Genomic DNA, 15,846 nt, shown 5'->3' with positions numbered 1-15,846 from the left:
TAAACAATTTGAGGGCTCTTTTACTCCAGTCACCACTGGATCTCTGTTTTAAGGTGCAATAATTTTATCACCATGAAACCCATCTGTGTGTCTTTCACAATGGTCCCTGTGGTCTTCACCTCTCTAAACTATCATTCAGGTGTGTTTTAGTAAAAAGTTCTCCCTGAATTCCTTGGCATGCTTGGATACTTCCAAGTAAGTAAGAAAATAAAGATAGAAGACAGAGAATTTGATTCAATTTATAATTATTGTTATTATCACAATTTTATAAGAATAGTTTTGATTAAGTTTTCATCCAGTCAGATGGTTATAAGTTTGTTTCTTGTCACCTATTATATTTAATGCATAGGAGTCACTGTTTCTGACCTAGTAAATACCAGTATAACAAAAAAAAACATTCAATTTTCAGAAATGTCCAAATTACTTAAAAAGGAAATGTACTCTAAACACAAGGACAAAAGCAAGAAAGTTATTAAGTGTTGAATCAGGAATATGCATAAAAGTCAATCAAAAATGCAAAAATCTCTGAGAACAATTTTCCAAACCAACTAATATTCCAAATATATTTCGGTTTAAGGATGAGGAGGAGGGGAAAATCTGGAGTCTATGGCAGGAAGAATGACATATATCTGGAAAAACCCACAGAATTTGAAATGGGAAGAACTTTTCAAGTCACCCTCAGGAAATCTCACTTACCACAGTGATTTTTATGAGGAAGCATAAGCAGGTCATATCCAAGCTCTGAGAAGGATACTCTGTAATATGGACATGGGTCTGGAGCAAGTCATGAGCCCAGTTGTATAGCTGAGGCTTAGTGGTGAACAGGAAAAACTGTGAGGTTAATGCTATTATCCATGTTGGATTTGGATGAGTAGAGTGGAGGGATTCTAGAGTTGTTTTGTAATGAGAATTTACAGAGCATGATGGTTAGATATGCCTGAGGAGGGGAAATAAGGAATACAAATGAGAAGACATAGTAATGCCTTGTTTCCTGCCTCAGCTATTGAGTGGCTGATTGTGCCTTTCACTCACATAAGCAGCAATACTAAAAGGGTAGATTTATAGGAGTCAGGGAGAGTTTATCTTTAAACGGGTTTTCCTGTAATTCCAGGGAGGCATTTCAATGCTAATAGTTCAATAGGTACTTTAAACCTACAAAACTGAAGCTTACTGGAAAGATTTGGGCTAGAAATACAGAATTGAGAGACACAAACAAGACAAGGAAAATGAAACGTCCCAGAGAGCACACATAGCGAGAAAGGAAAATAACTGTGATCAACGTAGGTGCTTGGAAGAGTCAGAGAGACAGATGTCACAAATGGGCCTGAGAGAAGCAAGTGAGACAGAAGAGCCCTGGAAGAGCACAACGTCGCGTTATTGAGGGCAAGGCACTTAGCTGAACACTTCAGACTTATCTCTGATGCTTAAAGCTCAGAGTAAAACGTTGCAATTTGTGCCATGGAAAACAATTCTGCGTGCATGCAATTTTTAGTGTAAACAGCTGTAGAAGGCTAAAGTTTAGAGAGATATAGAAATGGATATAGATATATAAAGAGATAGGGACAATACATAGTTTTCTTATTCAAGATAAATAGTACTGATATTATGGAGAATGGTGTAAAGTAGTTTCAGGATACCTTGAAGAATCAGATCAAATCCTTAAAGCTAATACTTTTTAGATTAACAGAAATTATTTTATTTATTCTGCTACTGTTTAGAACATTAGTTGTTTCCATTTTAATAGTATATTTTCAGTGGAAAAAATTCAAATGAATTGAAAATGTCTCCTTTCCTCTCTGTGTATGACATGACACAATAACAAAAAATGCTGTACATTTCTGAGCCATCATGACTGCCACATATTAAATCTCCCCTTTTTCTTTACACACACCCAAAAAAAGGGTCCCTTATTTCAAAAATAGTGTATTTCAAAAGTAAGGCTGAGTAGTTTGATATGTAAGCAGTTGTCTTACTAAGAAATTATAAATTATTGGCTTAATAATATATGCAATAGGCATTCACAAAATTCCAAGCTTCTTGTACATTTGATTATATATATGGACAGATGCTTTGCTGGAGCTGGTGAGTTAGAATATTGGTAAAGGGACCATAAGGTAAAGATCACACTTTTTACAGTCTAAGGAAAAAAAGGAAAGTTGCATAGCTTCCAAATGCAGTGTGGGTGTGGCAAAACTTAGACTTTAGCCCAGAAATTTCTTTTGGCCTCAATTCCACCAGAATTAAAAAAATAAATTTGTGCTTTTTTAAACTATATATCTGTGATGATTTGTTACAGCAGCAATAGGAAACTAAGACAAGGTCCTTATAACACTTAAAAAATGCGTGATACAACGTCTTAGTTAATAAAGTAAGAAAATCATTTTAATGTAACCTAAAATCCCTTGAGGAGAAGAATGATATGCCAAAGTATTTAACTAATGCTAATAAATAGTAGTACACAGTAGGTATTCGGTAAATTATTGATAAACTGAGAAGGATTTTGACAATTCTTTCATTGTGTCAACTAAGAAGAAATTATTTTAAAAAAAGAATCAGGCATTTGCTACTGTCAGTTGAACATGGCACTGAATTATACTTTGTTTGTTGGTATGTAGCTATAGATGTATGTAATTGCTAATAATTCATAGAAATTAATATTATGACATGAAATTAAAATGTTTTGGGGATGGTATGTGATTACATGAAAATGAACTATTGTTTAACCTAATTTCTGGTTTACTTGGTCTGCAGTAATATCCTATCTTTCAATGAGTCCCAAAGAAAGGCCAAATATACTACTGATATCTTTCTAATTTTTAAAATTTATTTATCTTCATTTAATTTGAAAAGCAGAGAGGTACATAGAGATTTTTCATCTAATGACTCAATCCTCAAATGCTTCCCAAAAACCAGGCAGGGCTGGGTCAGGCAGAAAAATGAATCTGCTATGTAGGAAGTAGGGACCCAAGTACTTGAGCCATTTACTGCTACCTCCCAGGGTGTACATTAGAAAGAAGTTGGAATTGGAAGCCTAGGCAAGACTTGAACAAGGAACTCTGATTTGAATGCAGGCAGGCTAAACATTATCTTTACTGCTATTGTTGACCTAGGTCTGTCTTAGGCCAAAAGTTATTGATATAAATGTAAATAGGTGATACAAATTTAAGTCTTATTCTTAGATAAATTATTTACTTGTTACACTCTGTCAATATGAAAATATAACACATTGAACTACTGTATTTATCACTGAAAAAGAGCAAATAATTAGGCATTTAAAGTCAAACAGCTCTTCACTCAATTGTGTTCTAAGCACGTAGTTGGTTCTGTAACTACCTAATTTTTAGACCCATTTTATCACCATATAGTGCAATAGGGCTTAGTCTACACAAAATGAAAGAAATACAATCCATTATTAAAACAGAGAGGTGAGGAAATTCTGCCTATGAATTTTGACCAGTAGGCGTGGATAAAATGGGGGAAATTCATATATGAACACTGTCTCTACCATTATTCTTCCACAGGTGATCAGATATTTCACATCCACATATTGTAAAAGAGTTTTGGAATAACCTTTTCCAATATAATTAAGAGACAGCTTGAGTTACTCATCTTACTCCAGTACATTTTGTTTTAGTGCAAATATTTTTGTGAGCCTCATAATAAATAGTGTTCTAATTGGAGAATTTTCATCCACTAAACAATTAAATCTGTATTCATAGTCTCCTATGTAGACAACTTTATCTGAGAGAATTCCCAGGGTGAAACATTAAGGAACATCTGTCATCTTTGCAGAACCTCATAAAACAAGGGGCGCTGCAAGTTTTAGCAAATAGATTATGCTACATAAAACACTATGAAAGTACCTTCATGCACTTAAACCTCATGTGGTAGATTTTACAGTCTTCTAGTATTAAGAGGTGGATAATATTATACTATAATCTGCATGATAAAATTTCAGAGTCTTTTCAGAAAAAATAAGTGTCTGGGGGAAACAATGGAAAATAGTAAAATTAAATATTTTTCATATATAAGAACATATTCAGTTATTAGAAAAAACTTTTTAAATTTTCATGAATGATTTGAATATTAAGGTACCAAAAGAACTTTATGGGAAACAAAATTTGTTGTGAACATTTTTAAAAACCATGCATTCTATTCACACTTTCCATTTTTATTAACCTTTGAAAAAACTCATTTATGCTTGATTTTTATAAAAATAATGATTGACAGCCATGAATTCTTTGGTTATTACATGTATAGTTCATTATTTTGCTAGTTGATATAGTGCAGTCATGATTTGTTAGGTTGATAGTGAATGGTAGAAGCCAGTATTTACTGTGTTCTTTCTAAATTTCAGACATAATGTTGCAATGTATTTAAGCCACATAAATGTCCCAGGAAGTAGGGTATTGGAATTCTCTTTATAAACAAAGCCAAAAGAAGTATATATCAAAAGAGATTTTTAAATTTTTAAAAATTTATATAAGGTTAACAGATTTGATGTGGGTATATATATATATGTATGTATATATATACACATACATATTTGGGTATATACATATATACATATATATATATATATATACAGATTGAAGAGCATAGTTATATTTCATAACCTACTATCCTCCATTCCATCCTATGCTCACACACTCCCTCCTCCATCCTTCCTGTTTTTTTTTTTTTTCCTTTTGAAAGTTATAATGACATACTTTTGGTTAATTTTATTTTTAAATATATTTAAAGTAAACAAATTTCATAAGTACAGATTTAGGAATATAGTGAAACTTCATAGCCTAGCTGCCAACTGCTCACCCTTCCTCCTTCTTCTTCTCCTTCCTCCTCCCCCCCAATCCTCCTTCGACCTTCCTCTCCCATTCCCTCTCAATTTTTACACTAATCTACTTTCAATTTACTTTGTTCTCATAATATTAACTAGACACTAAGTAAATAGTTCAACAAACAGTAAGAAGAAAAAAAAAAAAAACACTGTTTCTCAATGGTAGAGACAAGGACGGTAAACAATCATCAAATCTCTAAATATCAACTTCACTCCTATACATGGCATTGTTGGTACTGTATTAGTTACCACAGATCAAGGAATACATATGGTATTTGTCTTTTGGGTATTGGCTTTTTTTCACTATATATAATGATTTTCAGTTGCGTCCATTTTGTAGCAAAAAACAAATGTTAATCCCCTTTTTAATAGCTGAATAGTATTCCATACTATATATAATATCACAATTTCTTTATCCAGTTATCAGTTGATAGACATTTAAGTTTATTCCATGTATTAGCTATTGTGAATTGAGCTGCAAGAAATGTGGGAGTACAAATAACACTTCCATATGCTGATTTTTATTTCCCTTGGGTAAATTCCCAGGATTGGGTAGACTGGGTTAGATGTAGATCAATTTTTAGCTTTCTGAGGTATCTCCATAATATCTTTCACAATGACTGTACTAGCTTACTATACCACCAATGGTAAAATAGGGTACCTTTTATCCCATGTCCTCATTAGCATTTGTTTGTTGATTTCTGTATGAGAACCATTCAAACTGGTGTGAGGTAAGACCTAATTGTGGTTTTTATTTGCATATCCCAGATAGCTAGTGATCCTGAGCACTTTTTTTGTGTGTCTGTTAGCCATTTGAATTTCCTCTCTTACAAAATGCCTGTTGAAGTCCTTTGTTCATTTCTTAATTGGATTGGTTGCTTCGATGTAGTTGAGTTTCTTTTAAGGATTGATTTATTTACTTGAAAGTCAGAGTTCACAGAGAGAGAAGGAAAGGCAGAGAGAGACAGAGAGAGAGAGGTCTCCCATCCCTGGTTCACTCTTCAGCTGGCCACATTGGCTGGAGCTGTGATCTGAAGCCAGGAGCCAGGTGTTTCTTCCAGGTCTCCCACATGGGTGCAGGGGCCTAAGGACTTGGGCCAACTTCTACTGCTTTCACAGGCCATACCAGAGACCTGGATTGGAAGTGGAGCAGTTGGGTCTCAAATCGATGCCCATATGAGATGCTGGCACTGCAGGAAGCAGCTTTACTCACTACACAATATTGCCAGCCCCTATGTAGTTGTTGAGCTCTTTGTAGATTCTGGATATTAATCATTTATCAGTTGCATAGTTTGCAGATACTTTCTCCCATTTTGTTGGTTGCCTCTTCACTTTGGTGAGTGTTTCTTTTGCAATGCAGAAGCTTCTCAGCTTCATTGTAATTCCATTTGGCAGTTTTGCCTTTGCTTTTGTGATCTTTTCCAAGAAGGCTTTCCCCGGGCCAATGTCTTGCAGAGTTTCACTGATGTTGTCCTCTAGGAATTTGATGATATCAGGTCATAGATTAGATCCTTGATCTATTTTGAGTTTATTTTTGAATCAAGTGTAAGGTAGAGGTCTTTTGTACTTCTGCAAGCAAAGATCTGGTTTTTCCATTACCATTTGTTGAAGACTGCCCTTTCTCCAGGGATTTATTTAAGCTCCTTTGTAAAGATTAGTTGGTTGTAGCTGCATGAATTCATTTCTGGATTTTGCATTTTGTTCCATTGGTACATATGTATATTGTCCTTCCATTACCAGAATGTTTAGATTGTATATGACCTGGAGAATGTCTTTTTTTAAAAAAAAGATTTTATTTATTTATTTGACAGGCAGATTTACAGAGAGAGAGAGAGAGAGAAAGAGAGAGAGAAAGATCTTCTTTCCATTGGTTCACTCCCCAACTATCTGAAACAGCCATAGCTGTGCCCATCTGAAGCTAGGAGCCAGGTACTTCCTCCAGGTCTCCCATGTGGGTACAGAGGCCCAAGCACTTGGGCCATCCTCCACTGCTTTTCCAGGCCACAGCAGAGAGCTGGACTGGAAGAGGAGCAACCGGGACTAGAACCTGCACCCATATGGGATGCTGGCACCACAGGCAGAGGATTAACCTAGTGTGCCATGGTGCTTACCCCTGGAGTATATCTTGAAATCTGGTATTGTAATTCCACTGGCTTTGTTTTTGTTGCTGAAGATTGCTTTAGCTATTCAGGGTCGCTTTGTTTCCATATGAATTTTAGCACCTTTTCCCCATATCTGAGAAGAATATTGGTGATATTTGATGAAATCTCACTGCTTGTCTAAATTATTTTTGGTAGTATGGACATTTTGATATTAATTCTTCTAATCCACCAACATCAACAATTATTCCATTTTTGTGCCTTCTATTTCTTTCTTTAATGTTTTGTAATTTCCATTGTAGAGATTGTTCACCTCTTTAGTTAAATTTATTCCAGATATTTAAGTTTTTTTGTAGCTATTGTGATTTTGATTGATTTTAGAAGTTCTTTCTCAGCCATGACATTGTCTATGTATAAAAAGTCTACTGATTTTTTGTGTGCTAATTTTATATCCTGCAACTTTACAAAACCCTTTCATGAGTTCCAATAATCTCTCATTGGAATCATTTGTATCCCCTATCTCTAGAGTCATGACATCTGGAAATAGGGATAATTTGACTCTCTATGTCCAGTTTGTAGCTTTTGATTTATTTTTCTTGCCTAATCACTCTGTCTAAAACTTCCGGTGCTATATTGAATAGCAGTGGTGAAAGTGAGCATCATTTCTGGTTCTGGATCTTAGTGTAAATGTTTCCAACTTTTCCCCATTCACTATGATGCTGGTTGTGCATTTGTCATAAACTGTGTTGATCATAATTTCAGTTTGTTTTATAATCACGAATTTAACCTCCACTAAAGAAATAATCCAGTTATTTGTCAGCAGAAAAACCCACTGTTCCAAGAGAGATATATATTACATAAGTGATGTTATGGTGAGTTTGCCAATTTTGACATCCTGAAGGCTAGGTTTCAGGTGGAAATTTCTACAAGAGTTGATGTAGCAGTTTTTATTTTTTAAGATTTATTTACGCATTTGAAAGTCAGAGTTAGAGAGGCAGAGGCCGAGAGATTGTCCTACTTCAATTTCCGGCTCCCTCCCCAAATGGCCACAATGACTTCAGCTGAGCCAATCTGAAGCCAGGAGCTTCTTCATGGTCTCCCTGTGGGTCCAGGGACCCTAGCACTTGAGCCTTCTTCCACTGTTTTCCAGTAGCAGAGAGTTGGATCAGAACTGGAGCAGTTGGGGCTTGAACTGACTCCATATGAGATTCTAGCACTGGAGGCGGCAGCTTTACATGCTATGCCACAGTGCTGGCCCTGATGTGCTAGTCTTGACATAAAAGACAGTCTAAAGGCACAATTTTTTTCCTTTTTGCAAACCTTAGTCTTTTCACTTAACACTCACCAATGGATTGGATAAATTGCAGATACATAATAGATTGTAATCTGTTTTACCTAAAGTCTACTAATTTTGATGTTAATCACACATACAAAATATCCTGATAGCAAAATCCAGACTGCTGTTTGACCAAATACCTCAGCATCAAATTTAGTCAAGGTGAAATACAAAAAGAAGGATCACAGGGAAATCCTATTTCTATTTCAATCTCTAGAGGGATGAAATGAGACAAAGATAAATTATATGATTTTTCAAGATTATAAAATAAATAAAAGTGAGACTAAGGTCTCAAAACCATGCTATGAAATACCTGAAGATGTAGTAGTCAGAAGTTTCTTCATGGAAACACTTTCTGTCCTGCTGTGCCTTGGAAATGGAGGTGTCGGATAAAGGGGGAAATCATTTTCAGTTACATTCAGGTCTATGCCAGATACTGATAACCCTATCACTCTTCCTTGGGTAGCTGGCGTGTGGTAAATAAGGTCATGGGCAGAATGCCCAAGCCATTTAGGTCCTAAGTGCAACATTCTGAAAGACAATATTGACACCAAAGTTCTCTATCAGCTTCCCGGGTCATGGTCAGGACTGCATTGAGATATAATTTCTTTATCTGTCCAACAGTGGTTTTTTGTTCATTCTTTCCTTCACAGATATTGATTTTCCTCTAGCCCAAATAATATCTCAACATCTTTAACCAGAATACATTCAGGCCATCTTATCCTGAGCATGATTTCACAAACTACCACAGAGGTATCTTACATAACATACATTTGCAGTCCCTTTTCTGTAAAACTAAAAATTCATAGGCACCTATATAAGAATACATGAAAATTTCTGTGAATAATGCAATTACAAATTAAGTTTGATTTGTTTAGAAAAGGTCATAGTCAAAGTGGTGGTTCTCTCCTCCCTTCAGAGAAAGGTACCTCCTTCTTTGAAGACCTGTTCTTTCCACTGGGATCTCACTCACAGAGATCTTTCATTTAGGTGTGTTTTTTTTTTTTTTTTTCCAGAGTGTCTTGGCTTTCCATGCCTAAAATACTCTCATGGGCTTTTCAGCCAGATCAGAATGCCTTTAGGGCTGATTCTAAGGCCAGAGTGCTGTTTAGGACATCCGCCATTCTATGAGTCTGCTGAGTATCTCACTTCCCATGTTGGATCACTCTCCCCTTTATTTATTCTATCGGTTAGTGTTAGCAGGTACTAGACTTCTTTATGTGCTCCCTTTGACTCTTAGTCCTTTCATTATGATCAATTGTGAACTGACATTGATCACTTGGACTAGTGAGATGGCATTGGTACATGCCACCTTGATGGGATTAAATTGGAGTCCCCTGGTATGTTTCTAACTCTACCATTTGGGGCAAGTCAGTTGAGCATGTCCCAAATTGTACATCTCTTCCCTCTCTTATTCCCACTCTTATGTTTAACAGGGATCACATTTCAGTTAAATTTCAACACTTAAGAATAACTGTGTATTAATTACAGAATTAAACCAGTCATATTAAGTAGAACAGACAAAAAAACTACTAAGAGGGATAATGTATTAAGTTGTTCATTAACAGTCAGGGCTATGCTGATCAAGTCACCGTTTCTCATAGTGTCCATTTCACTTCAACAGGTTTCCTTTTTGGTGTTCAGTCAGTTGTCACCGATCAGGGAGAACATATGGTATTTGTCCCTTTGGGACTGGCTTATTTCACTCACCATGATGTGTTCCAGATTCCTCCATTTTGTTGCAAATGACTGGATTTCATTGTTTCTTACTGCGGTATAGTATTCTAAAGAGTACATATCCCATAATTTCTTTATCCAGTCTACCGTTGATGGGCATTTAGGTTGGTTCCAGGTCTTGGCTATTGTGAATTGTGCTGCGATAAACATTAGGGTGCAGACCACTTTTTTGTTTGCCAATTTAAATTCCTTTGGGTAAATTCCAAGGAGTGGGATGGCTGGGTGGAAGGGTAGGGTTATATTCAGGTTTCTGAGGAATCTCCAGACTGACTTCGATAGTGGCTTAACCAGTTTGCATTCCCACCACAGTGGGTTAGTGTCCCTTTTTCCCCACATCCTCGCCAGCATCTGTTGTTGGTAGATTTCTGTATGTGAGCCATTCTAACTGGGGTGAGGTGAAACCTCATTGTGTTTTCGATTTGCATTTCCCTGATTGCTAGTGACCTTGAACATTTTTTCATGTCCCTGTTGGCCATTTGGATTTCCTCTTTTGAAAAATATCTATTGAAGTCCTTGGCCCATCTCTTAAGTGGGTTGGTTTGTTTTGTTTTTGTGGAGTTTCTTGATTTCTTTGTAGATTCTGTTTAACAACCCTTTATCTGTTGCATAGTTTCCAAATAATTTTTCCCATTCTGTTGGTTGTCTCTTCACTTTCCTGACTGTTTCTTTTGCAGTACAGAAGCTTCTCAATTTGATGCAATCCCAAATGTTAATTTTGGCTTTGACTGCCTGTGCCTCCCGGGTCTTTTCCAGAAATTCTTTGCCTGTGCCAATATCTTGAAGGGTTTCTCCAATGTTCTCTAATAACTTGATGGTGTCAGGTCGTAGATTTAGTTCTTTAATCCATGTTGAGTGGATTTTTGTGTAAGGTGTAAGGTAGGGGTCTTGCTTCATGCTTCTGCACATGGAAATCCAGTTTTCCCAGCACCATTTATTGAATAGACTGTCCTTGCTCCAGGAATTGGTTTTATATCCTTGATCAAATATAAGTTGGCTGTAGATGTTTGGGTTGATTTCACGATAAGAGTCAGAGAACTCAAGGGGCTTCCATAGCCTTGGAAACTCATGACTGGTGCATAGGGAGATTACTGATGCCATAAACAGGAGTGTCAATTGGTAAAGTCAACAACAGGAGTCACTGTGCACTTACTCCTCATGTAGGATCTCTGTCCTTAATGTGCTGCACATTGAGACTTAATGCTATAACGAGTACTCAAACAGTATATTTCACTTTGTGTTTCTATGTGGGTGCAAACTGTTGAAATCTTTACTTAATGTATACTAAACTGATCTTCCGTAAAAAAAAAAAAAGAAATCATCAATAGGTCTGATATGATTTCATCATCATTTAAAAAATCATCTATTATTTTTCACTTTATGTTTCTGTGTGGGAGCAAACTGTTGAAAGCTTTACTTCATGTATGCTAAACTGATCTTCTGTATATAAAGAGAATCGAAAATGAATCCTCATGTGAATGGAAGGGGAGAGGGAGTGGGAAAGGGGAGGGTTGCGGGTGGGAGTGACGTTATGGGGGGGAAGCCATTGTAATCCATAAGCCGTACTTTGGAAATTTATATTCATTAACTAAAAGTTAAAAAAAAAATCCTGCATAAAAAATAAGTTTAATTTGGAGCAAACTTTTTGAAATTCATATATACAAAGGACCTTTCAAAATTTTCATGCAAAATTCATAATATAAAACATTATCTGTGAATTTATAACTTTTTCATCAAAATAAGTTTCTTAATTTAGTTCTATTTTATGTGAACTTCTTAAAGTACTATCATATATATATATATAAAGTACTATCATATATAAAAATTAACAAACTTGGCAGAATGGTTTAGAGCTGCATAAAATAGATAATACCTTTGCAGATATTTTTCAAATGCTTATTTTATTTATTTGAGAGAGAGTTAGAAAAAGAGTTAGAGACAGAGAGAGAAGTCTTCCATCCACTGGTTCACTCCCCAAATGATTGCAACGGCTGGAGCTGAGAAGACCCGAAGACAGGAACAAGACCCGTGTGGATGTAGGATCCTGAGGACTTGGGCCATCCTCAGCTGCTTTCTCAGGCACATTAGCAGGGAGATGGATAGGAAGAGGAACAGCTGGGAGTGGAACTGGAGCCTATATGGGATGCAGGCACTGCAGGCCAGGACTTTAATCTGCTACACCACAGCACCAGCCCCATTGACAAATATTAAACCATACTGCTTGAATATTGTTATGGATGAAAAAGCAGCAGAGAATGATGACCTTAGATTTTATGCCATGAGGAAGAATTTCCATGAGGATAAGGCAGTCAGAAAAGCAAGATTTATTTAAATTAGAAACCTCCTTTCATAGTGATCAGGAAGGTAGGGAGATCCAAGAGCAGCAGATCCCTGAACAGCGAGGGTCTGAGTCTTTTAAGCACAATTTTTTGGGAAAAACAAACAAACAAACAAAATACATCAAAACAGCAGAAAACAAGCCGAAGGCAGCGACAAAACCCATCAAAAGTCCTGGTTTGTAATCTTGCCTGTGCTCTCTAACTTGCTCATGATAATAAACAAAAAACCATCAGAAGAGTGGGACCTTCACTCCCTTGCTAGTCTCTTAAGACTGGAAGCCCCCAAGGAGTGGAGGCACTTTGATCTTGCCAAAGATAACTTATGGGAAAAATAAGCATTTTGCACCCTCTTTAAAGGACTTCCCCTTTCCTCATTTTCCACTGGAACCAATCTAACTGCCTAGTGACCTATCTGACTCCTCACAATATCACCTGCACTTACAATGAAATGAATGCAACACTTATACCCAAGAAGATAAATGGAGAGTCAGAAAACCAATCTATGTCAGGTAGTTCACTTGTTTAAAATTAATACAAAGAAATAGTTACAAAGGTGTGAAGGGGATGTAAAACAAACAAAGGACTGTGAGGAGATTCAGACAATAGCAGCCTTAGAGAGCACCATGGATTATGGTGGTGATCTTGAAGCCTATTGAGAGGCCATATGGAGTTCTCTATAGACACTGTGTGGCTTTTCTGGCAAGAGATGCCAATGCGGAAACTGGCATTTTTGAGAAGAAACTTAAACCTGCAGAAAAGGAAGCATAAACCAGTGATGGGAACATATATCCTGGCTTTTTCCTTCTTGCCCTCTTTATTTCCACCCTTCTCACTCTTCTACCAGTATTTCTTGATTGTAAAGGAGTCTGACAAATATAACTGGAGAAACCAGTACCCTAAGAAGCTGTTCAGAACTAGAGGAAGAGGAAGAGCAAGGGACAGGGGCTATGAATAGAGAGAATAATGGCAAGCACATGACCGATCTGTTTCAAGAAATTAGTGACCAAGATTTTCACTGAAAAGATAACTAAGCTTTGTAGCATGCTAAGTTAGTCAGTTAATTTCAACCACTTTTTCAACTTTTATTTAATCAACATAAATTTCCAGAGTACAACTTTTGAATTATAGCAGCTTTTCCCCCCATAACCTCCCTCCCACGCGCAACCATCCCATCTCCCACTCCCTCTCCCATCCCATTCTTCATCAAGACTCATTTTTAATTATCTTTTTATACAGTAGATCAACTAACACATTTCTTCATTTTGACCACAGGATCTGAAAACAAAGTGCCTAGTTCTAACAGGAATTAAGGCATGTTATATATAGTCATTCATTAATCAAATTAGACCAGGAGCCCTTACCAAAGAAATCAAACATCAGTTGCTTTTATATTCAAATATACAAGAATCAAATTTATCTTGCAAGAAAGTTAGGGGAACAAGCAGGCATGTTACCTGAAATTTCATCATAACCAGGCAATTTGCATACTCATAGTACAGGTAAAAGGAAAGCAATGTTTTACATGCTTTGAAGTTAAAAGTTGCTACAGGAAGACTACATGGAGGGATGGATACTACTTGGGGAACATCTTGTTTTCACGTTTATTTTCACTTCAATGTGAGCTATAGACATCCCAATTTATATCTTAAACACTGGGCCAAACACACCATTACTTGATTAAAATTTTCATCTTGTCATATATTGCCTCTCTAACCTTGGTAAATATTATTTTTTACCATTCTCTGGATCTTAAGTTGGAAAAATTTCAAGTCTATTTCATCATGCCTTTTTTTTTTTGTAGAATTATCTTGTTCGTTTATTTGGAGGATATTTCCCCTTTTCTTCATTTTATTTGGTTCTCTGTTGGTTTCTGTTCAGCAAATAAGAAAACCACATTTCCCAGTCTAATCAGACTGTTTTTCATACTAATCAGCCAACCGAGGGATTCTAGTTGCCTCTCAAAGCTGTGTGTTTGTCCAAACCACCGACTGTGTTCTTAGTGGTGCCAGTGAGATTTGGGTGTGCCAAATCCAGTCAGTGCCCAAAGAAAAGTGAAACAGAAGCTGATTATCACAAATGTTATTGGAAACACTATATTACAAGTGTGTTTCAAGTTTCTTCAATCCCTAGGAAAGAGCTGAGAACTACAGTTTATGTCCAAGTCATTCTGCCCTAAGCCTGGGGAAGGATCAGTGGCAAGGACCAGCACACTCTAAAACACACCCTGACATACTCTGTCCCTGGGGTACAGCACCTGTAAGGATGCCCATGTGAAAATTATTTCCTTGTTCTCTTTGGACTAGTGAGAATTCCAGATGTCAAATGTCGGACTACCAGCTCTTATCAAATCGTTGAGCTCTGAGATTTAGAAACCCAATCCTTGAGCAGGAACTATGAAAGTCTGGGTGCTCCATGGCATAGAAATGCCACATAAGAGAATGAGGGGCCTTGGTTTCATCAGTGGAATGAAAATGCAGTGAAGTGCACCGCCTCTTAAACAGACTCCCACAGGTCTGCTTAATAGCTGCCCCGTTATCTCCCACCTACAGCTAGACAGAAGCAGTATTCTGAAGCCACATCGAGAAAAGTGTCCAGACAATGCCCTGCCAGGGAGAAATAAGTAGCTGTTGTTGTGTTTCATTTTTTTTTCCCTAATGTCTTTGGAAGGATTCTGAGGAGATAACTGCTGGAAATGCTTGTATGCCTCATCAAGACCACCTCTTCATGATCCAAGGAAACAAGTGAACACGGACTCCTTTCCACTTCAAGTAGGTGAATAAACACAGAACCGTTCTGAAGAAACCACCAAGGTTAAGACTACATGTGGGTGTTGGAGATTTCTTCTTCATGTTAAAGTCTGTTTGGAATAGAATTTGTGCAGACATGTGTCTCAACTTTTCCTACCATTTTGACATATTTTGCAGTAATCTCTCAACTAGTTCGATTTCTTTCTCAGATGGAATTCACCATATGCAGTACTTCACGTGTTATATCTGTGAGGGAATGGGAAATCAGGAGCTTCCTAGATCTCCATCTTGCTGATGTTATCAGTCTAGATTTATTGCTATTTGACAAAGTTAATTTAACTTCAATTCAATTTTATGTGTATATGCAGTTAATTGTGTGTTGAGATGCTTTCCCCATATCAAGAATGGAATCACAAAATCATAGATTTGTATCATGTAATGCTTAAAACAGAACTTCAATAAAGTATTTTTTAAGTATTTGACAAAATTATAATTCAAAAAATGAAATTAAAAGTATTGGTTTTTTTATTTATTTATTTGAGAGAGAGAGTTACAGACAGTGAGAGGGAAAGACAGAAAGGTATTCCTTCTATTGTTTCACTTCCCAAATGACAGCAATGGCCAGAGCTGTGCCAATCCGAAGCCAGGAGCCAGGAGCTTCTTCTGGGTCTCCCACGCGGGTGCAAGGGCCCAAGGACTTGGGTCATCCTCCACTGCTTTCCCAGGCTACAGCAGAAAGCTGGACTGGAAGAGG

Source organism: Oryctolagus cuniculus, chromosome 5, assembly GCF_964237555.1.
Source record: "Oryctolagus cuniculus chromosome 5, mOryCun1.1, whole genome shotgun sequence".
Lineage (NCBI taxonomy): Eukaryota > Metazoa > Chordata > Mammalia > Lagomorpha > Leporidae > Oryctolagus > Oryctolagus cuniculus.
This window is presented reverse-complemented; position numbering follows the sequence as displayed.